Raw genomic sequence first — 27,509 nt, 5'->3', positions numbered from 1 at the left:
TTATAGTACACACGCCAGTAATTCAGCTGAACTTTAGCACTCGCAAGTATTTCAACTTATTGCTACACGTGGTTTCATTGTGACCGTTGGTCACTTCCGAAGATTACTACGATCCCCTTAATATTACCTGCCTGTCATTTAATTCTCCCCCCAAAAGTTCCTGAAATAGAGAAATAATTATTCCAAACCACTCTTACGTATTTCACATGCATACCATTTTCTCCACTCTTTTGTCTTTACGGAGCACACCTAAGACAGGTCTTACCAACGCAAGATCCAGTGCCAGAGTGCTGGAACATGGCCGTTCTTCAGGTCATCTCGCACCTCTGCCGAAGTGGGGGAGCACCTTGCTACCGTATTGGTCAGCCACATTTCAGGCGCTCAAAGCTCAGGTAAATTTCATCTTTTTGGTTCCACCAAAGGTGACCAAAGGACCATCTCAAAGATGATCATATATTGCACCTTCACTATCTGCGGTTAGCAAACGACCATACATTCATTCATTTCACAGATCTCACCAAATTGGGTGTAGGGATTTATTTTGTCGGAGTGCACATGTGATCAATTAAATAAATAAATTGTCATTATTTCCTACACTGGTATCCGGCTTCGGTGTATTAAGTAAAATTGAGTTATTATTACAAAAAATATGTTGTTCTGACAAGAATAACGAAGAATGTTGTACCTATTTTCAATGTCGGGCGGTACCCAGATGATCGGAGAAAGTAGATGACATGTTTCTCGATTGTGTGATTGATATGCTTAACTCAGAAGAGAAACCGTACTTACCGAATTAAAAATCGGAGACCCTTGTCGAACTGGTAACACTAGTCTGTATGATATTAGATGTCTGTGACACTACTTAAACATTTTAAGATGATTCCGAAACTGTTTTCAGTCTTTTGCTATCACATACAGTTTTGCCACAATTTGACTTCAAAGATATATTGCTGTGCCAGTAGGTTATGCATATTGTTGGAGGGAAATTTCTCAGTACGGCTCTGTATACCTTTAGGTTGTCACACCTGTTGATGTTAGTTCATATTGTGAGACCCTAAAAGTGTCTTTTATCTCCCAGGTTTGTATTACCAGTGCTATACTGTATTTTTTCTGTATATTTAAGACATATTAATGAAACACTTCCCCTACTGTTGACAGCTACCACAATATGAACAGGCAAGTGTGTGAAGAACCTAAATGTTTTCTGTTACACTTTTGGGAACTATGCTGTGGCTAGGCAGACTTGGTGTAAAATGCTTATTATGCTTATACCAAAGTGAAACTTGGTGACCAGGACAAAGAATGGGCACCAGAGACAAATTGTCACTATTATGTGAAAAGGTCAAGATTGTGGACAAAGTGAAAGAAAACATTCATGCCATTTGTGATTCCAGTGGTGTGGAGGGAGCCTAAAGTCACCTTAACGACTGTTACTTGTGCTTAATTCATGTTCAGGGATGTAGTTCAATAAATAATATAGAAATTGTGCATCAAAGCATTGATTCAGCCATTAGGCCAGTTTGCACATGGAGTAGATGTGATTGCTCCTCCTCCTCCAGCTGTTGTAGAGAACGTGGCAGAAGTTGTTGTTGTTGCGGTCTTCAGTCCTGAGACTGGCTTGATGCAGCTCTCCATGCTACTCCATCCCGTGCAAGCTTCAACTCCCAGTACTTACTGCAACCTACATCCTTCTGAATCCGCTTAGTGTATTTATCTCTTATCTACGATTTTTATCCTCCACACTGCCCTCCAATACTAAATTGGTGATCCTTTGATGCCTCAGAACATGTCCTGCCAACCGGTCCCTTCTTCTTGTCAAGTTGTGCCACAAACTCCTCTTCTCCCCAATTCTATTCAATACCTCCGCATTAGGAATGTGATCTACCCATCTAATCTTAAGAATTCTTCTGTAGCACCACATTTCGAAAGCTTCTATTCTCTTCTTGTCCAAACTATTTATCGTCCATGTTTCACTTCCATACATGGCTACACTCCATACAAATATTTTCAGAAACGACTTCCTGACACTTAAATCTATACTCGATGTTAACAAATTTCTTTTCTTCAGAAAGGCTTTCCTTGCCATTGCCAGTGTACATTTTATATCCTCTCTACTTAGACCATCATCAGTTATTTTTCTCCCCAAACAGCAAACCTCCTTCACTACTTTAAGTCTCTCATTTTCTAATCTAATTCCCTCAGCATTACCCTAATTAATTCGACTACATTCCATTATCCTCGTTTTGCTTTTGTTGATACTCATCTTATATCCTTCTTTCAAGACACTGTCCATTCCGTTCAGCTGCTCTTCCAAGTCCTTTGCTGTCTCTGACAGAATTACAATGTCATCGGCGAACCTCAAAGTTTTTATTACTTCTCCATGGATTTTAATACCTACTCCAAATTTTTCTTTTGTTTCCTTTACTGCTTGCTCAATATACAGATTGAATAACATCGGGGAGAGGCTACAAACCTGTCTCACTCCCTTCCCAACCGCTGCTTCCCTTTCTTGCCCTCTACTCTTGTAACTGCTATCTGGTTTCTGTACAAATTGTATATAGCCTTTCGCTCCCTGTATTTTACCCCTGCCACCTTCAGAATTTGAAAGAGAGTATTCCAGTCAACATTGTCAAAAGCTTTCTCTAAGTCTACAAATGCTAGAAACGTAGGTTTTCCTTTCCTTAATCTTTCTTCTAAGATAGGTCGTAGGGTTAGTATTGACTCACATGTTCCAGTATGTCTACGGAATCCAAACTGATCTTCCCCGGGGTCGGCGTTTACCAGTTTTTCCTTTCGTCTGTAAAGAAATCGCGTTAGTGTATTGCAGCTGTGACTTTTTAAACCGATAGTTCGGTAATTTTCACATCTGTCAACACCTGCTTTCTTTGGGATTGGAATTATTATATTCTTCTTGAAGTCTGAGGGTATTTCGCCTGTCTCATACATCTTGCTCACCAGATGGTAGAGTTTTGTCAGGACTGGCTCTCCTAAGGCCGTCAGTAGTTCTAATGGAATGTTGTCCACTCCCGGGGCCTTGTTTCGACTCAGGTCTTTCAAACTCTTCAGGCAGTATCGTATCTGCCATTTCATCTTCATCTACATCCTCTTCCATTTCCATAATATTGTTCTCAAGTACATCGCCCTTGTATAGACCCTCTATATACTCCTTCCACCTTTCTGCTTTCACTTCTTTGCTTAGAACTGGGTTTCCATCTGAGCTCTTGATATTCATACAAGCGGTTCTCTTTTCTCCAAAGGTCTATTTAATTTTCCTGTAGCCAGTATCTATCTTACCCCTAGTGAGATAAGCCTCTACATCCTTACATTTGTCCTCTAGCCATCCCTGCTTAGCCATTTCGCACTTCCTGTCGATCTCATTTTTGAGACGTTTGTATTCCTTGCCTGCCTGCTTCATTTAGTGCATTTTTATATTTTCTCCTTTCATCAATTAAATTCAATATATCTTCTGTCACCCATGGGTTTTTATTAGCCCTCGTGTTTTCCTCTGCTGCCTTCACTACTTCATCCCTCAAAGCTACCCATTCTTCTACTACTGTATTCCTTTCCCCCATTCGTGACAATTGGTCCCTTCTGCTTTCCCTGAAACTCTGTACAACCTCTGGTTTAGTCAGTTTATCCAGGTCCCATCTCCTTAAATTCCCACCTTTTTGCAGTATCTTCAGTTTCAATCTGCAGTTCATAACCAATAGATTGTGGTCAGAGTCCACATCTGCTCCTGGAAATGCCGTACAGGTTAATACCTGGTTCTTAAATCTCTGTCTAACCATTGCATAATCTATCTGATACCTTCTAGTATCTCCAGGATTCTTCCATGTATACAACCTTCTTTTATGATTCTTGAACGAAGTGTTAGCTATGATTATGTTATGCTCTGTGCAAAATTCTACCAGACGGCTTCCTCTTTCATTTCTTACCCCCAATCTATATTCACCTACTATGTTTCCTTCTATCCCTTTTCCTACTCTCGAATTCCAGTCACCCATGACTATTAAATTTTCGTCTCCCTTCACTACCTGAATAATTTGTTTTATCATCATACATTTCTTCAATTTCTTCATCATCTGCTGAGCTAGTTGGCATATAAACTTATACCACTGTAGTAGGCGTGTGCTTCGTGTCTATCTTGGCCACAATAATGCGTTCACTGTGCTGTTTGCTCTTTGTAGTAGCTTACCCGCATTCCTATTGTTTTATTCATTATTAAACCTACTCCTGCATTACCCCTATTTGATTTTGTATTTATAACCCTGTATTCACCTGACTAAAAGTCTTGTTCCTCCTGCCACCGAACTTCACTAATTCCCACTATATCTAACTTTAACCTATCCATTTCCCTTTTTAAATTTTCTAACCTACCTGCCCGATTAAGGGATCTGACATTCCACGCTCCGATCCGTAGAATGCGAGTTTTCTTTCTCCTGATAACGACGTCCTCTTGAGTAGTCCCCGCCCCGAGATTAGAATGGGGGACTATCTTACCTTCGGAATATTTACCCAAGAGGACGCCATCATCATTTAACCATACAGTAAAGCTGCATGCCCACGGGAAAAATTACGGCCGTAGTTTCCCCTTGCTTTCAGCCGTTCGCAGTACCGGCACAGCAAGGCCGTTTTGGTGAGTGTTACAAAGCCAGGTCAGTCAATCATCCAGACTGTTGCCCGTGCAACTACTGAAAAGGCTGCTGCCCCTCTTCAGGAACCACAAGTTTGTCTGGCCTCTCAAGAGATACCCTTCCGTTGTGGTTGCACCTACGGTATGGCCATCTGTATCTCTGAGGCACGGAAGCCTCCCCACCAACGGCAAGGTCCATGGTTCATTGGGGGAGGGGGGGGGGAATGGCAGAAGATCATGTTGAAAATGAAGTTGACGCAATTATTGAAGACGATAGTGATGTCTACCAGCCTGGATGTGACTTTACTCCGTAACTGTTCTCTCAGAGTATCTTATTGCTTTCGTACAAGATTTGAAGTTGCCTAAGGAATTTGCCTAAGGAATCTGCGGAACTACTTGGCTCCCGGTTAAGAAGTAAGAATCTTATGGAACCAGGATCGCATTACTCTTGGTACAGACATAGAGAGAAAGAATTAGTTCATTTATTCTGACACATAGAGTTAATGCAGTTCTATCGCATTGAACATGATCCTAGACAGTGGATGCTGTCTTGATTCGTCAATGAGGAGTCTGAAAGGTGCATTACTGTATAAAGGAAATGTGCACGGGTCCGTTCTTGTCGCCCATTCAGTTCAAATGAAAGCGATGTATGAGAACATGAAACAAATATCCAGTATGAGGAACACGCTTAGATTATCTACGGTGACTTCAAAGTTATAGGGATACTATTAGACAACAAGGTGGGTTCCCAATAATGCCTTGCTTTCTATGCGAATGGGACAGTCGGACAAGACAAAGACTGTAGTTATTTCTGGAATCAGCATAACAGGTCATCTGACAAAAAGTTTTAAAATGCAGACTACGGTAAGCAATCGCCAGAAGTCTTATTTCTTATGAGCCCAGATGATTAGCATGCTTTAACTCTTTAGCTTGATAAGCAACACTTTATCTAAGATACCAAATCTGATATTTTACAAGACTTTTATCTTATCTGGCAATTAATGAAAATTTGTTTATATCACAACAGGGCTTCTTAACCAGCCTGTTCACTTCTACCCGTCAATTGCACAAATATTTTGTACTGAAGTTTTGTTCAATTATATCCAACTCTTAAGTTCAGGCAACCTGAAGTATTAATTTTTAATAGGTCAAATGACATGGGATTTTTAGTGTCAAAATAGTGATGAGTGCATTTCACTGGAAAAAGAACCTAAAAGAGAAATCACAGAAAACCGAAACAGCAACGTATGGTAAAGCGTCTGTGCGAGGGGATGATCCAAGAACAAAAGGACGAATCTTGACGCGCGTCATACGATTGCTTAAGTCTCTATTGTAGTTCCGAATGAGTAAGTTTTCTCGGTGGATGTAATATAACATTTTTCGGCAAGCATCCGCAACATCAACACTACTTGCAATACTTCCGCTGTGAGATGATCACATGTTACCCAAGAATCAAAAACTGAGAATTATACTTCTATTCTATGCTCACTCTGCTGTTCGTTCCAATGTTTGCTGGAAGTGATGGAAAATCACAGAATTAAGGAGAGGTATCACACAGCGTTGCAAAGCACTGAAATCCTGCAGCTATAACACTCCTTACAAGGTGAGAAAGACTACTGGGGAGTATATTTTCAATAGCAAAGATAGGACCCAATTACAAGCCAACAATGGTGTCTAAAAAACTTCTTGTTCTGAATATGATAAATTTTATATTAGTCAATCAAGCGGAGACATTGTCACTACATTGACTGAACATGAACGTGCGGATGTTGCAGATTAATTACTCCATATTTGCTGAGCACGTACAAGAAAAGGGCCACAGGTACTGGACACAATTCCACGTCCTCCGCTTAGCAAACACACAAACGCCAAAAATCTAACCTTTTGAAAGTCCTACAAATCAATAATCACGTTGTGGATAGTCTACGTTTGACATTCAATGACCAAACAAAACCCAGTATTGCCACTCTCCTAAACTTCACTTTAGCACATTTCTTCAATTCTTTCACAATGTCTGTCCTTATCTATCTCTCCATTTTTCCCTGTATTTATTTGTTGTGTTGCTATTGACTGTGTAGTTCATAAATTCTTTCGTTGTATTGCACCTACACCTACTCCTAGGTAAGGCAATTCTTCATAGCACTGATACAAACTTTAGCTTATGTTTCTCCTTTATGACTGTCGGTTCTATTTCTTACACTCTTTCTATATCACCGTCCACGTGTAATGCTTAGTCATGTACGAATTTTATTTTAGTGTGATTGCTAACTTTATTTAAACTTTATGCAGGATATTCGGTTGATCTAATACATGCACTTCTCTTCTGCTGAATAAGTATTTCACAGTGTTCTCACTTCTTCCGCACCAGTATTTTGCATCGTCTTTGATGATGATAGTCGATATGATTATGGCCTTGTAAACCAAAAACCGTTTAACTAAATAAATTAATACTGTAGAGCATCCATGATTTAGCACTTCTCATCTACAGTTATGATGTTATTCCACCAACGTGTGAAGGATGACTCAGTTACCGTCAAGAATAATATTGTGCTCCGTAAGGTTATTTTCCTACACTTGCAAGGCGTGACGTTTGTTGTTCCTGCCAACTGCCTGTCTTTGCTACCTCTCCATTTCTGGCATCAAAAAGCCATGGCTCCGCCTCAGATCAGTATATTTACAATGAGCTCAGTTAAAGATGTCACTTGATTCCTTTCGTATATCCGGTACTTTCTTAACAGTTCCAAAATTAATTTAATTTCTGGTAAGTCATCGTCGTCTAGAGTATCTCTTGAGACTTCCCTGAGACAACCACGCATTTGGGAAACGGATGCGTCGTGTGATATTTTGTATGTTGTTTCTGTTGAATGTCATATGTGAGAGAGTTTTTGGATTTTTATCGGCAATTCGTTTCTGTGTCTTTCCGTAGAGAAACCAAGTTCTCTTTTTCAGTGCCGTTGTGTTCTAATTGTGATTTTGCATGAACATTTGTCAAATATCGGGAGGATTATTCTCCAATCCACATAGATGATAATGTTTGCGATGAAATTCCTTCAGATGAAATATGTTTGCTTGCATTCGCCGCAGTGTGCTCATCTTATGGTAAACATAAATCGTCTTTCGTGGCATCACAGTGGTGTTCATTGTTCAAAACATCTTCTGCAACAAGATAATATCGTTGGGAAACCAGAGCTTCGAGATACAAGAATGGTATAACAGGAATGTAAGTAAATAAATTTATCTTCATTTAATAAGTGTATTATGGTTGAGTTCCAGAGAAGAATGCACCCAAAACGTCTAGGTTCAAATTGCTCTAAATAACCATTCATTTCACAGAAATCTAACTATGTACTACAGTAGTAATTAAATTCTGTCAACCTATAAATGTGTAGAACATGACAACGGCATAAACAGGCGTCATTGCTTATATATCTGATTCGATTTTCTTATTTGTTCTTTGGTGTATCAGAAAAACCGTAACCATTTTTCAGATTCCTAAACTTCCGTACAACACGTTGCGGAAGTAGTTGTCACGGGTTAGCAAGTCTTAGGGTGTCGTGGATGCAGTGTTTCTATTTTATAAAGGCCTCACGTTTGATTCCGTAGTTCTGAAAGTTGTGGCTGCTACTCAGATTGAGAGCTTCTCGCTTTGTCTCTTCCCAGTGGTCTTGAAAACAATAGCAGTCCGTGCTGAGAATTTTTCCCTCGTCTCAGAGTTTCTGGTCCCACTTTCTTTGTGTCCATCTCTTTCATCACTCGAGTATCGAAGAAAGCGTCGATTCGTCCTCTGTTAGCTTACTTCGGTCTTGCTGGTTGCATCGGTAGAGATATTACGTTTCATCGGAAAACTGTTCTTTTTTTTCTTGTTAGAGTCTCAGTGCAAGCATTCTGTCGAGTATAAAAATGAAATAGCAGTCAGAGATCCGATATTATTTGCTAACGAGGGTCACGATATTTAATGATATATCAACGAAGGTCAGATAGTTTTGCTCTTTGAAACAATAAATAATCCATTACCAATGTGTCACTGTAACGTCAAATATGCTTTTAATTACGGGCATTTGAAAGTTTCATTCGAGTACCTCATATACTATTTGCAGTAGTGTCACTTGATTTTTGCGTATTTTCATATGCCTGCCTCGTGCACTGTGCGCCAAGAACACCTGATGTTTCCCGATCTGTGTTTCAGTCTAGTGACCAATTTTAGAAAGTAATGAAGCATTGCGCCCTAGAGATCGCCGTAAGTGGTTTTCGGCATATTCTACTGTTTTTGTCGTGAGACGTAAGGTTCTGTTTTGTGCAAAACTTGTAAATATTTTGAGAGCTTAACATTTAAGTGCTTTATAATATACGAGGTATGTCCAAAAACTAAGTTCTGTTTGGTTATATAAAACAAACGTGTATAGATACAAAAAAAATATTTATTGTGCAAAAATCTACAACTGTTAAACTACTTTTCTACATAGCTTCCGAAATTTTGTAGGCACTTTCCATAGCGTGACACAAGTTTTTGAATGCCTTCTTCATAGAAGGTTGGCACCTGTGAATTCAACCATGTGGTAACATGTTCTTTCAGCTCGTCATAATTGTTGAAGTGTTGACCACCAAGGACAGATTTTAGATGTAAGAAGAGATTAAAGTCGCTAGGAGCGAGGTCCGGGCTGTACAGAGGATGATCGAACGCGTCCCAGTGAAGTTCCCGTAAGAGTTGTTTGGTCACATTCGCCTTGTGAGGTCGGTCATTATCGTGGAAGAAAACACCTTTTGACAGTAATGCTCGGCGCTTGTTCTGTGTTGCACGGTGCAACTTCTTAATGGTCTCGTAGTAACCATGTTCATTGATTGTTTGGCCTTGTGGTAAGAAATCAATCATTAAAATGCCTTTTCTGTCCCAAAAATCGGTGCACATGACTTCCCGAGGTGTCAAGACTTGCTTAGGCTGAACCTTCGTTGGGGAGGAAGTGTGCCTCCGCTCCACTGATTGACGTTTTGTTTCAAGGGTGTCGTACGATACTCAAGTTTCATCCCCCCTGACTATCCGAGAAATAAACCCATCGCCGTCTTCATTGTAACGTATCAAAAATTGAAGTGCACTGGCCATACGTTGTTTTTTGTGTTGTTCAGTAAGAATTTTGTGTAATCGTGAGCAAAGTTTTTGAAATTTCAGTTTCTCAGTAACAATTTCATGAATTAGTGATCGTGAGATTTGCGGAACTTCCATAGCAAGTGCACTAAGTGTAAACTTACGGTTGTGTCTAATCTTCTCTTCAATTGTGTGAACCAGTTCATCAGTAACCACAGACGGGCGTCCACCTCGTTCTTCATCGTGAACTTGATCACGTCCTTCATTGAACAGTCTGACCCATGTTCTACCATTGAATCACTCATAGCGTTTTGTCTATAAGCGTCGCAGATTTCTCGATGAATTCCATTTGATTTAATTTTCTTTGCATTTAGAAAAAGGTTCACAGATGTGATTTCACACGCGGTGGCATTTTCAATAATGGCTGACATTATAAATAAGCACTACAAAGATCACGTCGGCAGCAGCCATCTGAAAATGGCGTACATGTCTTCTCCTTGAGTAGAGTAACTGACGCGCATGCTCGGAACTGTGATCGTAGCACTGCCACGGATAGAAACAGAAACGGAACTTACTTTGTGGACCACCCTCGAATTCAGTTGGAGCATACGTTCGTAGCGGTTTTCTCTTGTATATTGGTATTCCGGTGCCCCTGTGTTTAGTTATCAAGTGTCATTTTTTATTTTTAGTTCACTGTTGCTATTTGAGTTTACATATTGTCATCTTGTCCTTTGGAGAGAGCGAGTGGATCTGTGGACGCTAGAAAATGGAGCGCCAAGTGAAGAAATCGTAACATTCCCTACATATTCTTCAGTTTGCGTTCGACAGAGGAGTGACGGCAGCGGGCTAGAAACATTTGCGCTGTTTATGGGGATAACATCATTGGACAGAAGAACACAGCAAGAAAACGGTTTTCACATTTTGAGGAAGAAAGACCTTCGAGGCTTGACGAAGATCGTTTAAGCGCAACAATTCACAATGATTCGTGTCAGTGTACTCGAGGGCAGGCATATGTGATGAATTGTGAGCATTCCACCATCGTATGACATTTGCATGCAATGGGAAGGTTCAAAAATCGCATGCTCTAAGCCAAAATTACAAAAACAGGCTATATGTGCATCTCTACTTGCACGTTATCAATTGACTACTGAAGAACGCTGACCATCCCTATCCTGTATCGTTACTGGCGAAGAGAAGCGGAGTCTTTATGATAACATTAGGGAAACAAACGAATGGCTGAGGCCGAATGAAGAAGCAAATCCTTGTACAAAGACTTGTCCACAGCCACTATGATACTGTTATGCATCTGGTGGAACAGTGCTGGTGTGGCGTACTGCGAATTGCTCCTCCGAAGAATAAACATTACTGCTGACATTTATTGTCAACAACCGAGACGTCTTCAGACGCAGGCCAAGAACAACGACCAGGAAGACTGCGTGAAGTGACACTACTCCACGACAAGGTCCGCCCACATTCTGCTAGACTGACTAAAAACACTATACAGGAATTGTGTTGCAAATTCGTTCCGCATCCACCTTATCCGACTGACCTTGCGGCCTCAGGTCTTCACCTTTTTCGCCCTGAATCGAATAACCTTCAAGGAACTTCCTGTCCCGATGAAAATGCGCTCGGAACATGGGTCGACGAGTTCTTCGCCTTAAAATCACGTGATTTCTATAGCTACGAGTCTAAAAGTTAACCCAGCTTTGGCACACTGTTGTAAATAGTGAAGGAGAATATATTATTGATAACTAAACTCTGTTACATGTGCCTGTTGTGACTTACGAAAAAAAGCTACTAACTTATGCACCATCCCAATATTAAAACTATTTGGAAATTACTGTTAATTCTTCAGTAACATAATTGTATGGCAAGTAAAAGTCCAGATACCGTTGGAACTAGTTATATAAGGTGTAGACTGTTAACCCATACTTCGTTGATCGTGCACCATGTACCACCCTGAAACGTAAGGAGGTCTTCTGCTATGGAACATGTGTTATTTGTAGATGAACTGAGTTTCATTAATGTCTTTACGAGTTTACCTGTCTTGAAAGCAGAAATTTGGGGTATTTTAAATAGCTGCTGTTTGGATATGTATTTAACTTGTCACTGATTTTTAGTAATACTTCTTAATTCGATTCCATTGAGGTGATTATTGGTGTGTAGTAGAATAATAATATAACAAACTACTAAACACACTGCTGACAAGACTTTCTAATTACAAGACTTTTAAATTTCAATAAGATATTTGTTGTTAGGTTGTACCTTTGAGCATTATTTCAAATTTAGAGAAATCTCCTTTCCCGGCGTAATATTTGTAATTTCAGCACACAAAGAGTGAGTAGTACCATTTGAAAATAGAATGTATTAAAGTCTCTTTACAGGACCAACTAGAGGTGAAAACCTGAAAAAATGTTCCAAGGTTCACTGCTCTCCCGTACCTAAAATAGTATAAATGATAACTTCATTGTTTTTACCCTGTGAATCTTGAAACTCTGTACTGAAGTTGGCAAAGTTTTGTATGATAGAAGTCGGAACTACAAACCACGCAAGTTGGCTAGGGCGGACTGAAGTGCTGACTGGAGGAATCCATTCTTATGTCACTTTGTGGCAGTTGTGTTCCGCTTCAGTGAGTAGCATACAAAGTTCATGAAGAGCGGGAATTCAATATTAACTGGATTCGTTGTGATCCATCACTGGATGCTAATGAGATGGAGGAAATTAACGGAGGCTGACTGATAATCGTGTCTCAGACAACATTCTGCATCTTGTCAAGTAGTGTACCCTGAACGAAGCTGAGGATCGGAACAGAAACAAGGTGCTCTTAGAGTAACGGTCGTAGTGTCACTTCCAATGGGTTTCTGACAGGAGATACTAATAAAGACTATGCCTGTACGTTGCTAGACAGGAAAATAAACTTGCTGATAATGGAATTTGGCCTTGTCCGTCAACTGGAACCTACCATCTTGACTGTCAAAGAAGTACGACATTGTTTGGAGTTGTTATTGAAATTGTGAAAGGAAAGAGAAAACTCTGCCGTTCTGGCCACAGGCTGGCGATTCGGGCCGTACCGACCGCCGTGTCATCCCCAGCCAACGGCATCTTCGATATGCGAAATGGAGGGAATTTACGTCAGCGCACATCTCTCCCGCCCGTTGTAGTGTTAGCAGACGTGGTTCCGCTACTACTCGGTCAAGTAACTCCTCGATTGGCATCACGAGGCTGAGTGTACCCCATTCCAGTCTTCTCACCAAGGAGGGATCCCTGGTAGTACCAATGTGCCAGGAATCCGTATGCGAGTCTGGGGCGTGGGTGTCAGCTGGTTTGACCACTCAGCTACGGAATGTCATCATACATCAATCTTTCGTTCTGCAGCGGAGCGTGTGAAACTTGAAATTTCCTGCCAGATTGCAGTCGAGTGCAGGATTGGGTTTAGAACCCAGGCACATACCTTTCGTGGACAAATGTCTTACCGCAGTAGACATTGTAGTCAGACAGCCACAGTCTGGATCTATCATTTTGAAGATAAGACCGCTTCAGCCGTCCTTCATTTATAAGCACGGACGGTTTCCGATGATGCAGCTAAAATGCTACGAAAACTGGCGTGCTCATAAATAAAGGACTTACAGCTGAAGTCGTTCTATCTTCAAAGCTTCCTTACTAACTGAACTACCCTCTCTCGTCTCGAACGATTCACAATCTTCCTTTAAAGCTTCAGTTCTCTCAGCACCATTTTTCTTCTTTGCATATCACACAGAAACACTCCGGCAACCTTGCTACTCCTCCCTTCCCGATACAAAGGACGTCTCAGATAACAATATAATCACGATGTATGTTCCGTTTCCAAAATTAATGTTTCAGTCCGCAGCAATGAGAACGTTGTGTGCGAAAGGGATTAATACGAGTTCGATGTCATGTCTGGCACACAGTTTTAATATTTCAAAAAGGTGAAAGAGATGTCGTAATTCTCAGTTGACCAGAAGAAAGTGGACGTCAAAGATATCGCTCGATACGAGGGTAGTGTGAAAAGTTCTCAATCTGGCAGTGAAATGTCTGGTTTATTCCACTTTGTGCTTTTAGATTTTTATACTCGGCTGACGAAAAGAGGGAAGCACCCAGAAGATATGATCGGATGTCAATGTAACTTTGTACATGTACATGCAACTGGCGAGTGTGTAAATGATTGAAGCTGTAATTTTCGGCGACAAGTAGAACGGCCACCATAGTATATTTGCATTGTTCTTGTTTGGCCCTGTTTCCGGGCCTGGTAGTGTACACGTTGCTGTCAAACCCGCTGTGAGTGAAATAGCATTTTTTTAGTTAAAACTAATTTATATTAATTGCCTCTGTTGCAACTAGAATTTCGTAGCTATAAAGAAAATTTACTGCTATACATGCTTGAATTTAAGATAAAACTAGTTTTAACTTTAAAAATGAGACAAAACTAGTTTTAGTTACAGAAACTTGTTTGGGGGAACCAATTCAATCCACAGCAGTTAAGTGATAACTGGGATTTTAAAAACATTTGCATTGTTTAGTGCATTATAACTGTACACTACAGGAAGATTTTTAAGGAACATCACACACTCGTGTCGACAGTATTACTTGAAAAAGTGAAATGAAAATAATCATATATTATAAGTGTATTAACTAATCAGATAAGTTTAACGAAAGTAGGTTGAGGCTTAATAAAACACAAAAATAACATAAAAAATTAAAAAGATGGAAGAATTAAGTTTATATTATTTGTTACTGCAAGGCAAAGTATCTGTGAGTTACAAAGCTTGCCTTTTTCCTTGCAAAAACAACTTTTTGATATACAGGCCTTCTTTCAAACACAGCGAAAGAACTTCTCACCTGCTTCTAAGACTGCTGCCTGGGCAGAAGTTCTTAAAGATAAATTTGCCTCTGACAGTTTTTTAGTAGCAAGAATTTGCTTTGGATACGTCGAATGCAAAGCTGAAAAAGCACTTTTTAGATAACTAACTTAAAAAGCGATTATATATTTAATAGTCGCTTCTACGCACTATACGAAAAATGTATTAAACGTTAAAACATTAAAGAATTACTTGAGTAGTTAGCACCGTTTAACAACGGCACATTTTCAGTGCTTTCAACCAAGGAGTCACTGAAAGGGTTCGCGACTACATTCTTCCCTAATTATTAGACATCAACAATATGTAACTCGAATTGAGTTGATCGAGTATCTCATATTTCGTTCCTGTCATGTGCAAACACCGCTCATCCTCTTGAGGAATCACTCTAATAATATTGCGGACTTCTGCTTTTGCTGTCTCGAAATCAGGAATTCGTATAATTATTCATACATTATTACTCATTTCTACATGATCATGTAATAAATCGAAAGCCAATTTCATTCTCTTGGGCTGTTTTGTCATATTTTTATGAACTGTTATTTGAGACTATCTTTGCATTAATTGCAGCTTATGAATCTTCATGACTAGCTGGAATTATTTTAGTAACTGCACTGGTACTGCCGGCCGCGGTGGCCGAGCGGTTCTAGGCGCTTCAGTCCGGAACCGCGCGACTGCTACGGTCGCAGGTTAGAATCCTGCCTCGGGCATGGATATGGTGATGTCCTTAGGTTAGTTAGGTTTAAGTAGTTCTAAGTTCTAGGGGACTGATGACCTCAGATGTTAAGTCCCATAGTGGTCAGAGCCATTTGAACCATTTTAGCATTGATACTAGCTACAGCTTGTTGACTGACTGCTCTTGTAATTGTAAGCTGTCCACTTCAATTTCGTCTACTAATTTATCGTAAGTTTCTTTTTTCACCACGTGGAAATGATTTACTTTTTCCCTTTTGATACATCGGTAATACCATCTTCTTCCATCCTGATTTGCACTAAAGAGCCAAAGAAACTGGTACTCCTACCTAATATCGTGTAGGGCCCCCGCGAGAAAGCGGAAGTGCCTCAACACGACTTGGCATGGACTCGACTAATGTCTGAAATAGTGCTGGATGGAATTGACAATGTTAATCCTGCAGGACTGTCCATAAATCTGCAAGAGTACGAAGGGATGGAGATCTCTACTGAACAGCACGTTTGCAAGGCAGCCCACATATACTCGATAATGTTGATGTCTGGAGAGTTTGGTGGCCGGCGGAAGCGTTTAAACTCAGAAGAGTGTTCCTCGAGCTAATGTGTAGTAATTCTGGACGGGTGGCGTGTCGCATTGCCCTGCCGGAAATTGCCAAGTCCGTTGGACTGCACAATGGACATGAACGGATGCAGGTGATCAGACAGGATACTTACATACATATCACCTGTCAGAATCGTATCTAGATGTATCACGGGTCCCATATCACTCGGACTGCACACGTCCCACATCATTACAGAGACTCAACCAGCTTGAACAGTCCCTTGCTGACATTAAGGGCCCATGGAATCATGAGGTTGTCTCCATACCCCTACACGTCCGTCTGCTCGATTGAATTTGAAACTAGACTCGTCCTACCAGGCAACATACACTCCTGGAAATTGAAATAAGAACACCGTGAATTCATTGTCCCAGGAAGGGGAAACTTTATTGACACATTCCTGGGGTCAGATACATCACATGATCACACTGACAGAACCACAGGCACATAGACACAGGCAACAGAGCATGCACAATGTCGGCACTAGTACAGTGTATATCCACCTTTCGCAGCAATGCAGGCTGCTATTCTCCCATGGAGACGATCGTAGAGATGCTGGATGTAGTCCTGTGGAACGGCTTGCCATGCCATTTCCACCTGGCGCCTCAGTTGGACCAGCGTTCGTGCTGGACGTGCAGACCGCGTGAGACGACGCTTCATCCAGTCCCAAACATGCTCAATGGGGGACAGATCCGGAGATCTTGCTGGCCAGGGTAGTTGACTTACACCTTCTAGAGCACGTTGCGTGGCACGGGATACATGCGGACGTGCGTTGTCCTGTTGGAACAGCAAGTTCCCTTGCCGGTCTAGGAATGGTAGAACGATGGGTTCGATGACGGTTTGGATGTACCGTGCACTATTCAGTGTCCCCTCGACGATCACCAGTGGTGTACGGCCAGTGTAGGAGATCGCTCCCCACACCATGATGCCGGGTGTTGGCCCTGTGTGCCTCGGTCGTATGCAGTCCTGATTGTGGCGCTCACCTGCACGGCGCCAAACACGCATACGACCATCATTGGCACCAAGGCAGAAGCGACTCTCATCGCTGAAGACGACACGTCTCCATTCGTCCCTCCATTCACGCCTGTCGCGACACCACTGGAGGCGGGCTGCACGATGTTGGGGCGTGAGCGGAAGACGGCCTAACGGTGTGCGGGACCGTAGCCCAGCTTCATGGAGACGGTTGCGAATGGTCCTCGCCGATACCCCAGGAGCAACAGTGTCCCTAATTTGCTGGGAAGTGGCGGTGCGGTCCCCTACGGCACTGCGTAGGATCCTACGGTCTTGGCGTGCATCCGTGCGTCACTGCGGTCCGGTCCCAGGTCGACGGGGACGTGCACCTTCCGCCGACCACTGGCGACAACATCGATGTACTGTGGAGACCTCACGCCCCACGTGTTGAGCAATTCGGCGGTACGTCCACCCGGCCTCCCGCATGCCCACTATATGCCCTCGCTCAAAGTCCGTCAGCTGCACATACGGTTCACGTCCACGCTGTCGCGGCATGCTACCAGTGTTAAAGACTGCGATGGAGCTCCGTATGCCACGGCAAACTGGCTGACACTGACGGCGGCGGTGCACAAATGCTGCGCAGCTAGCGCCATTCGACGGCCAACACCGCGGTTCCTGGTGTGTCCGCTGTGCCGTGCATGTGATCATTGCTTGTACAGCCCTCTCGCAGTGTCCGGAGCAAGTATGGTGGGTCTGACACACCGGTGTCAATGTGTTCTTTTTTCCATTTCCAGGAGTGTATTTCCAGTCAACGACAGTCCAACTTCGGTGTTGACGGACCCAGGTAAGGCATAAAATTTTGTGTCGTGCAGTCATCTAGGGTATGCGAGTAGGCCTTCGGCTCCGAAAGGCCATATCGATGATGCTGCGCTGAGTGACTCGCACGCTGACACTTGTTGATGGACCAGCATTGAAATCTGCAGAAACTTGCGGAAGGGTTGCACTTCTCTCACACTGAACGATTTTCTTCAGTCGTCGTTGGTGCCGTTCTTGCAGGATCTTTTCCGTCCGCAGCGATGTCGGAGATTTGATTTTTACCTGATTTCTGACATTCGCGGTACACTCGTGAAATGGTCGTACGGGAAAATCCCCACTTCATCGCTACCTCGGAGATGCTGTGTCCCATATCTCGTGCGCCGACTATAACACCACGTTCAAACTCACTTAAATCTTGATAACCTGTCATTCTAGCAGTAGTAACCGAACTAACAACTGCGCCAGGCACTTTTTGTCTTGTATAGGCGTTGCCGACCGCAGCGCTGTGTTCTGCCTGTTTTCATATCTCTATATTTGAATACCCATACCAGTTTTTTTGGAGCTTTAGTGTAGATCTGCCATGAAAAATGGGTGCTGTTCGATCTACACTTGCTTGGCGGAAGACTGAGCACTTACGTGTAAACTCGCTCCACCTGAATCAGTCGACACCTCTCGACAAATCACAATCATTCCAATGCGTCACGTGTAAAGTAAATGAACCTTGACCTGGATCAAAACTGTTTTAACTGAGTCATTTTGTCAAAACGCAATTTGTCTAGTTAAAACCGGTATTAACTGGGATTCATTTTTCACCGGCAGTAAATTCTAGTTATAACAAGGGATTCATTATGATCTTGTTTTAACTAGTAAGAACGTGGTGTAACTAAAGAACGAGTTTTGACTGTAATATACACTCCTGGAAATTGAAATAAGAACACCGTGAATTCATTGTCCCAGGAAGGGGAAACTTTATTGACACATTCCTGGGGTCAGATACATCACATGATCACACTGACAGAACCACAGGCACATAGACACAGGCAACAGAGCATGCACAATGTCGGCACTAGTACAGTGTATATCCACCTTTCGCAGCAATGCAGGCTGCTATTCTCCCATGGAGACGATCGTAGAGATGCTGGATGTAGTCCTGTGGAACGGCTTGCCATGCCATTTCCACCTGGCGCCTCAGTTGGACCAGCGTTCGTGCTGGACGTGCAGACCGCGTGAGACGACGCTTCATCCAGTCCCAAACATGCTCAATGGGGGACAGATCCGGAGATCTTGCTGGCCAGGGTAGTTGACTTACACCTTCTAGAGCACGTTGGGTGGCACGGGATACATGCGGACGTGCATTGTCCTGTTGGAACAGCAAGTTCCCTTGCCGGTCTAGGAATGGTAGAACGATGGGTTCGATGACGGTTTGGATGTACCGTGCACTATTCAGTGTCCCCTCGACGATCACCAGTGGTGTACGGCCAGTGTAGGAGATCGCTCCCCACACCATGATGCCGGGTGTTGGCCCTGTGTGCCTCGGTCGTATGCAGTCCTGATTGTGGCGCTCACCTGCACGGCGCCAAACACGCATACGACAATCACTGGCACCAAGGCAGAAGCGACTCTCATCGCTGAAGACGACACGTCTCCATTCGTCCCTCCATTCACGCCTGTCGCGACACCACTGGAGGCGGGCTGCGCGATGTTGGGGCGTGAGCGGAAGACGGCCTAACGGTGTGCGGGACCGTAGCCCAGCTTCATGGAGACGGTTGCGAATGGTCCTCGCCGATACCCCAGGAGCAACAGTGTCCCTAATTTGCTGGGAAGTGGCGGTGCGGTCCCCTACGGCACTGCGTAGGATCCTACGGTCTTGGCGTGCATCCGTGCGTCGCTGCGGTCCGGTCCCAGGTCGACGGGCACGTGCACCTTCCGCCGACCACTGGCGACAACATCGATGTACTGTGGAGACCTCACGCCCCACGTGTTGAGCAATTCGGCGGTACGTCCACCCGGCCTCCCGCATGCCCACTATACGCCCTCGCTCAAAGTCCGTCAACTGCACATACGGTTCACGTCCACGCTGTCGCGGCATGCTACCAGTGTTAAAGACTGCGATGGAGCTCCGTATGCCACGGCAAACTGGCTGACACTGACGGCGGCGGTGCACAAATGCTGCGCAGCTAGCGCCATTCGACGGCCAACACCGCGGTTCCTGGTGTGTCCGCTGTGCCGTGCGTGTGATCATTGCTTGTACAGCCCTCTCGCAGTGTCCGGAGCAAGTATGGTGGGTCTGACACACCAGTGTCAATGTGTTCTTTTTTCCATTTCCAGGAGTGTATATGAGGCAAAGACATCATGAGATATTGAGACATCACTGTGACAGACACGGAGAAGCGTCGTCAGTAAGTGACAGATTTTGAAATGGGCCTCATTGCGGGTTTCCATTTGGCTGGCTGGTCGAATCCTGCTATATCCATATTAGTGGGGCATTCGAATGTGACACTGGCCTGATGCTGGACTGCATGGGAATGTGAGGGCAGTCATACCCTTCGTCAAGTTTCTGGTCGACCACGTCTAACTTTCACAAAAGAGGATCGTTGTATTGTGCACCAAGTACCTTGAAACGTCTTCATACCTCCGTCTGCCTTCTAGAACAAGTACTCCCAGCAACATTCTGGGGCATCCAGCATCTTTGGTCGAGACTACCAGCTGCCGGACTAGGGAGTAACCGCCACACACGTACATTGCCCTTGACACCACAGCACAACCTGCTATGTTCGTAATGACTGCTGACGAGCGGCGTTACATTACGTTCAGCGGTAAATTTGTGGTTCCGTACTACTGCAGATGGTCATCGTCGGGGTGTATGGCGGCAGCTGGCGGGTGGTCCCATTCTTCCAAACTTTGGGGGAATGACATTAGCGTTACTCCTGGCGTCATCGTGTGGGTAGCCATTGGGTGTGATCTCAGGTCACTGTGGGTACTGACTGAGGGAACTCCGATAGCACAACGGTACATCACGGATATCCTGCATCATGGTGTGTTACCTTTCATGTGACTGTATCGTGTTACCATTTTTCAACGGGAGAATGCTCGTCCACGCATGGCAACGGTCTCTATGAACTGTCTGTGTGATCCGTGACCAGTAATATCCCCACACATGTCTCCAGTAGAACATGTGCGGGAGCAGCTCGCACGTGAACCTCATACCAGTGCCAGCGTCCAGGAAGTAAAGGACTGGTTGCAACACCTGCTGGACACCTTACCTCAGTAGGGAATACGACGGTTTTATGAAACCCTTCCCAACTTACACAGAGGATGCATCCAGGCTAGAGACGACGCATCTTCATACTAATAAGTGGCCCCGTACTGGCAAGTTCTTTGTGAGTTTTACTCGATTTTGTAAGCATGGAAATAACGGCACATGCCCTCTCAACTCGTGACATTTTACTTCATCTACTCCTCCGCTACCGTGCACTTAACTTCTTTTCAGCCACTGTATTCTGTTCAGTTTTTCTATAAGGAGAAGATTCCATTATTGAAACGCCATTCAGAACACGTAACCTTTATATTCGTGTCAAAGGCTTTCCAGCCATAAATTTCCGTAAATGTCACTGAATTTACTTTTTAGTTAGTATGTTCTATGCTTCAACAAAGAGTGCTCAAATTTCTCGCTTAATGCACTGTCAAAGCACCTTTGTAGACACGGCGCAATGTCCTAATGGAAATGACGTGTTTTCTCTTGCAGTGTAGGACACTTACGTATTTTTGTCGTCCTGTTTGTCTGGTAAATATGAAAAGTATTTGGCAGGCTTGATTTCAACTAACTGCGAACTTTACAGTAAGCAGAATTTTTTACGCATACCCGAAAACACATGGCATATCCTTTCTGTCAGGTGAATTCGATCTCACCTCTTCTGACACAGAACAGCCAACCTGTACACAGTACAGTGTTCCAAAAATAATGACTTGATGTCAAATCTCTATATTTATTAACAAAAACCTACCACTAACATACACTACTGGCCATTAAAATTGCTACACCACGAAGATAACGTGCTACAGACGCGTAATTTAACCGACAGGAAGAAGATGCTGTGATATGCAAATGATTAGCTTTTCAGAGCATTCACACAAGGCTGGCGCCAGAGGCGACACCTACAACGTGCTGACATGAGGAAAGATTCCAACCGATTTCTCATACACAATCAGCAGTTGACGGCGTTGCCTGGTGAAACGTTGTTGTGATGCCTCGTGTAAGGAGGAGAAATGCGTACCATCACGTTTCCGACTTTGATAAAGGTCGGATTGTAGCCTATCGCGATTGCGGTTTCTCGTATCGCGACATTGCTCCTCGCGTTGGTCGAGATCCTATGACTGTTAGCAGAATATGGAATCGCTGGGTTCAGGAATGTAATACGGAATGCCGTGCTGGATCCCAATGGCTTCGTATCACTAGCAATCGAGGACAGGCATCTTATCTGCATGGCTGTAACGAATCGTGCAGCCACGTCTCGATCCCTGAGGCAACAGATGGGGACGTTTGCAAGACAACAACCATCTGCACGAACAGTTCGACGACGTTTGCAGCAGCATGGACTGTCAGCTCCGAGAGCATGGCTGCGGTCACCATTGACGCTGAATCACAGAGAGGGGCGCCTGCGATGGTGTACTCAACGACGAACCTGGGTGCAGGAATAGCAAAACCTCATTCAGATGAATCCAGGTTCTGTTTACAGCATCATATTGGTCGCATCGGTGTTTGGCGACATCGTGCTGAATGCACGTTCGAAGCGCGTATTCGTCATCGCCATACTGGCGTATCACGGGGCTACATAGTATGGTGTGCCATTGGTTACACGTCTCGGTCACCTCTTCTTCGCATTGTCGTCACTTTAAACAGTGGACGTTACATTTCAGATGTGTTACGACCAGTGGCTCGACCCTTCATTCGGTCTCTGCGAAACCCTACATTTCAGCACGATAATGCACGAGCGCATGTTGCAGGTCCTGTACGGGCCTTTCTGGATACAGAAAATGTTCGGCTGCTGCCCTGGCCAGCACATTCTCCAGATCTCTCACCAACTGAAAACGTCTGGTCAATGGTGGCCGAGCAACTGACTCGTCACAATACGCCAGTCACTAATCTTGATGAACTGTGGTATCGTGTTGAAGGTGCATGGGCAGTTGTACCTGTACACGCCATCCAAGCTCTGTTTGACTCAATGCCCAGCGTATAAAGGCCATTATTACTTCCAGAGGTGGGTGTTCTCGGTACTGATTTCTTAGGATCTATGCACCCAAATTGCATGAAAATGTAATCACATGTCAGTTCTAGTATAGTATATCTGTCCAATGAATACCCGTTTATCGTCTGCATTTCTTCGTGGTGTAACAGTTTTGATGGCGAGTAGTGTAGGATAAACTCACAAAATCTTCTAGTTTTAGCGTGCTATTACAAATGATCGATGTGTGCACCAGCAGCCGGACATACTACATCGAGACGATAGCTAAATTCGTCTCGAACTTTACATAGTTTATCTGCTTTTACAAAAGTTATGGCGGGTAAAATTCTGTCCTCCACTTCCAAGTCACGAGGTAAAAGGCAGGTGAACACACTTTCTTCACATATTACCACAAGAAAAAATAGTATTGGGTCATATCTGGCGATCTTGGAGGCCAAGAAGGCAGGGCAGTGTCTGGTGGTTGCGCGCTCCAACTCGAAGAGCTTACACTAATTGTAGTCTGTTTGGTTTACAAACCAAACGACGCCTTAACAATCGCCCAATAGTCGTATGAGACATTACCAGTTCTCTGCTTTCGCGGCGAGTAGACTTTCGTGGACTCCACTCATTCGTTTGCGCGATCCTTTCCACCATGTCATCAAAAGTGCGAGGTCGACGTGGTCTCTTAACTTTGCACAAGTAGCACGTCCCTTCACATTGGCGATAGCAACGATGAATGATTTTGGTTCCAGGCGGATAAATGCGCAAACGCCGATGAAAAACAGCTGGACCGAAATCACTGACTCACTCTTCGCAAACTGCAGCACACAAAACTCATTCTGTTAAGTGGACGTCATCTTACTTCTGACTTACTGCAAACTGAGAAGACGCATTGACTGACCTCTAACGGCGATTTTATGAAACTCTAGACCACTCTCATTCAAGCGACACACATTTCCTTGCCGGAACGTCCCATGTTTCGTAATTACTAACGTCCAATATCAGTTCATTTTTTTAAAAATCTACATTTACACAACGGTTTCGTTTCTGGCGTGAATCTGTGATACCACGTCTCAACTATATCAACGCACGATGCGGGATTTTTGTAGAGACAGTCCAACAAAAGCTTAGAAACTCATTCCAGGACTTATTTATATCAACTATTCAGCAAATGTGACACACACATCCCGTAAAGCTCATTTTTTCCTAGTATGCCTATGTCTTCTGCTGTTCCTTACTTCTCCACTCACCAACTTTCCAGTATCATGCCGTACGCTTTCTCCAAATATACAGGGTGGTCCATTGATCGTGACCGGGCCAAATATCTCACGAAATAAGCGTCAATGGAAAAAACTACAAAGAACAAAACTTGTCTAGCTTGAAGGGGGAAACCAGATGGCGCTATGGTTGGCCCGCTAGATGGCGCTGCCACAGGTCAAACGCATATCAACTGTGTTTTTTTTAAAAAAGGACCCCATTTTTTATTACATATACGTGTATTACGTAAAGAAATATAAATTATTTAGCTGGACCACTTTTTTCACTTTGTGATAGGTGGCGCTGTAATAGTCACAAACATATGGCTCATAATTTTAGACGAACAGTTGGTAACAGGTAGGTTTTTTAAATTAAAATACAGAACGTAGGTACGTTTGTTCATTTTATTTCGGTTGTTCCAATGTGATACATGTACCTTTGTGAACTTATCATTTCTGAGAACACATGCTGCTAGAGCGTGATTACCTGTACATACCACATTGATGTAATAAATGATCAAAATGATGTCCGTCAACCTCAATGCATTTGGCAATACGTGTAACGACACTCCTCTCAACAGCGAGTAGTACGCCTTCCGTAATGTTCGCACATGCATTGACAATGCGCTGACGCATGTTGTCAGGCGTTGTCGGTGGTTCACGATACCAAATATCCTTCAACTTTCCCCACAGAAAGAGACCCGGGGACGTCAGATCCGGCGAACGTGCGTGCCATGGTATGGTGCTTTGACGACCAATCCACCTGTCATGAAATATGCTATTCAATACCGCTTCAACCGCACACGAGCTATGTGCCGGACATCCATCATGTTGGAAGTACATCGCCATTCTGTCATGCAGTGAAACATCTTGTAGTAACAATGGTAGAACATTACGTAGGAAATCAGCATACACTGCACCATTTAGAATCCCATCGATAAAATGGGGGCCAATTATCGTTCCTCCCATAATGCCGCACCATACATTAACCCGCCAAGGTAGCTGATGTTCCACCTGTCGCAGCCATCGTGGATTTTCCGTTACCCAATAGTACGTATTATGCCGGTTTACGTTACCGCTGTGGTGAATGACGCTTCGTCGCTAAATAGAACGCGTGCAAAAAGTCTGTCATCATCCCGTAATTTCTCTTGTGCCCTGTGGCAGAACTGTACACGACGTTCAAAGTCGTCGCCATGCAACTCCTGGTGCATAGAAATATGGTACGAGTGCAATCGATGTTGATGTGTAACATTCTCAACGCCGACGTTTTTGAGATTCCCGATTCGCTCGCAATTTGTCTGCTACTGATGTGCGGATTAGCCGCGACAGCAGCTAAAACACCTACTTGGGCATCATTTGTTGCAGGTTGTGGTTGACGTTTCACATGTGGCTGAACACTTCCTGTTTCCTTAAATAACGTAACTATCCGGCGAACGGTCCGGACACTTGGATGATGTCGTCCAGGATACCGAGCAGCATACATAGCACACGCCCGTTGGGCATTTTGATCACAATAGCCATACATTAACACGATATCGACCTTCTCCACAACTGGTAAACGGTCCATTTTAACACGGGTAATGTATCACGAAGCATATACCGTCCGCACTGGCGGAATGTTACGCGATACCACGTACTTCAACGTTTGTGACTATTACAGCGCCATCTATCACAAAGCGAAAAAAGTGGTCCAACTAAAACATTCATATTTTGTTACGTACTACACGAATATGTAATAAAAAATTGGGGTTCCTATTTAAAGAAAAACGCAGTTCGCTTGACCTATGGCAGCGCCATCTAGCGGGCCAACCATAGCGCCATCTGGTTTCCCCCTTCAAGCTAGACGAGTTTCGTTCTTTGTAGTTTTTTCGTTTGATGCTTATTTCGTGAGATATTTGGCCCGGTCACTATCAATGGACCACGCTGTACACCTGCAACAGCAATGTTGTGGAGTCCTTCACCTCATGGGGATTGCCAAGACAAATGACTACATAGACATCAGGCACCCATTTGGATGTGGTAATAAACGACATAAAAGAAACTTATGAAGATATTGAAGTTCATCCATTTAAAAAATCTCACCCTACACGATAACTGAGTTGCATAAACAAAACTGCTATCGAGTTGACATTTGATTTATGTTTGTAAGGTGGATACTTCATTAGTAATTGAAACCACTAATACAGTTAGTATCGTCAAGCCCTGACTTAGTGAAACTATCCCTTGTTATAAATAAATTCATCACCTAATGATAATCAGTGCAGCTCTATCTGATTTCGATAAGGGAAACGGAATTTGAAAGAGCAGCTCACACTTGCATTAAATCACGCACCTAATGAATGGCATACATAGTGAGTATAGCTAAACATCAATGAATGTGAAAGTCGCTCGAAAGATTCTATCGAGAAATAGTAAAAAAAAATGGTTCAAATGGCTCTGAGCACTATGGGACTCAACTGCTGAGGTCAGTAGTCCCCTAGAACTTAGAACTAGTTAAATCTAACTAACCTAAGGACATCACAAACATCCATGCCCCAGGCAGGATTCGAACCTGCGACCGTAGCGGTCTTGCGGTTCCAGACTGCAGCGCCGTTAACCGCACGGCCACTTCGGCCGGCGAGAAATAGTAGTGCAATAGTTATTAACTTACAGCGACCCCTGTAGAATGAGGATGGGGACCCCTTTCTGTAATCACAACACTGAAAATGGCTAACCGCTGGTAATATTTCTCCAAGTTATTTGAATAGAATATGCATGAAGTGTTATTTAGGTATGAAAACATCGATACAATACTGTCTACAAGCTAGTTTCATGAAGCATGAACAACATACAGGGCCCAAAATTGCATATGTTAAGAGCTATAAGCTCACCTTCGCTACTGTGAATCACAGCTGTTCTACTGAACAACTGCTCATAGCTCTAAGTTGTGCACTTCAGAGCCCATGTTAACTATACATTTTTACATGTTTTGGTCCATACTAGAAATAAGGAAAGCAAAGAGCTTGCAGTAGGAGGGATTTGCTTCACAATATCGAAGCTGAATAAGTATTGATAGCTCTTAAGGTGTGCATTTAGGAACAATGTTTACTAGACATTTCTGCTTTGAATAATCGTTCCTCTTATATCCCTGAATATTGACCATTTCTCTTGCGACATTCTGTATACTGTATAGAATCTACAGCAAATGAAAAAGTTACGTGCAGAGAACGGAAAATGTATTATTGGAACAGGGGAAGACTATCTGAAAACTGAATGACTTCGTCATCTTTATCTAGTGCCACAGTTAGACAGACAAAGGTGATACTTGGAAGCATGAGAATACGGAATGGTGGCACACAAAATACTCAGAGTTTAATAAATGACTTAGGAAAATGGATATGAGAAACAG

Source organism: Schistocerca nitens, chromosome 1 (genome assembly GCF_023898315.1).
Source record: "Schistocerca nitens isolate TAMUIC-IGC-003100 chromosome 1, iqSchNite1.1, whole genome shotgun sequence".
Taxonomy (NCBI): Eukaryota; Metazoa; Arthropoda; class Insecta; order Orthoptera; family Acrididae; genus Schistocerca; species Schistocerca nitens.
This window is presented reverse-complemented; position numbering follows the sequence as displayed.